Genomic DNA, 1218 nt, shown 5'->3' on the forward strand with positions numbered 1-1218 from the left:
TGACCGTGTCACAGTATGAGTTGAAGTTCTCTGAGTTAGCTCGTCATGCTATTTGGCTGGTTTCGACAGATAGAGAGAGGATTAGGAGGTTTGTTGATGGCCTCACTTATTATCTTCGTATTCTCATGACTAGGGAGAGGGTGTTTGGTGCTACTTTCGAGGAGGTTGTGGATATTGCCCATGAGATTGAGTCTGTTCGTCACCAGGAGCGAGAGGAGAGGGAGGCCAAGAGGCCTCGAGGTTTTGGTAGCTATAGTGGTGCTCCTTCGAAAGGTCAGTTTCAGCACAGTAGAGGCCATTCATTTAGGCATACTCAGCCAGCTCGCCCAGGTTATCATGGGGCGTCATCGGGTCATGGTTCTCACAGTTCTCATCAAGGCCAGTCATCACTTAATGCCCTTCCATCTTAGAGTTCGTCCCGTGCTCATTGTTTCAGTCTGCCACAGAGATGCCTCTATATTATTTGATCCTGGTTCCACCTTTTATTATATGTCATCATACTTTGCTTGTTATTTGGGTATGCCCCATGAGTCTCTTGCTTTACCTGTCCATGTATCTACCTCCGTGGGTGATACTGTTATTGTAGACCGTGTGTACCGGTCATGTGTGGTGACTATCGGGGTTCTAGAGACCCGTATGGATCTTTTATTATTGTGTATGGTGGATTTCTATGTCGTTTTGGGCATGGATTGGCCATCTCCGTGTCGGGCTATTCTGGACTGTCATGCTAAGATAGTCACATTGGCTATACCGGGTGTGCCACGAATTGAGTGGCGAGGTGTGACTGATTGTGTTCCTAGTAGAGTGATCTCATTCTTGAAGGCCCATCGTATGGTTGGGAAGGGTTGTCTTTCATATCTAGCCTTTGTGAGGGATGTCGGTGTTGAGACTCCCGATATTGATTCTGTTCCAGTTGTGAGGGATTTTCCCGATGTGTTTCCTGCAGACCTATCAGGCATGCCACCGGACAGGGATATTGATTTTGGTATTGATCTAGTGTCGGGCACTCAGCCCATTTCTATTCTGCTGTATCGTATGGCACCAACGGAGCTGAAGGAGTTAAAGGAGCAGCTTCAGGAACTCCTTGATAAGGGATTCATTCGGCCTAGTGTGTCACCTTGGGGTGTGCTGGTTCTATTTTTGAAGAAGAAGGATGGCACGATGAGGATGTGCATTGATTATAGACAATTGAACAAGGTAACAATTAAGAACAAGTAT

The sequence above is a fragment of the Nicotiana tabacum genome, chromosome 1 (assembly GCF_000715075.1).
Source record: "Nicotiana tabacum cultivar K326 chromosome 1, ASM71507v2, whole genome shotgun sequence".
NCBI classification, from domain to species: domain Eukaryota; kingdom Viridiplantae; phylum Streptophyta; class Magnoliopsida; order Solanales; family Solanaceae; genus Nicotiana; species Nicotiana tabacum.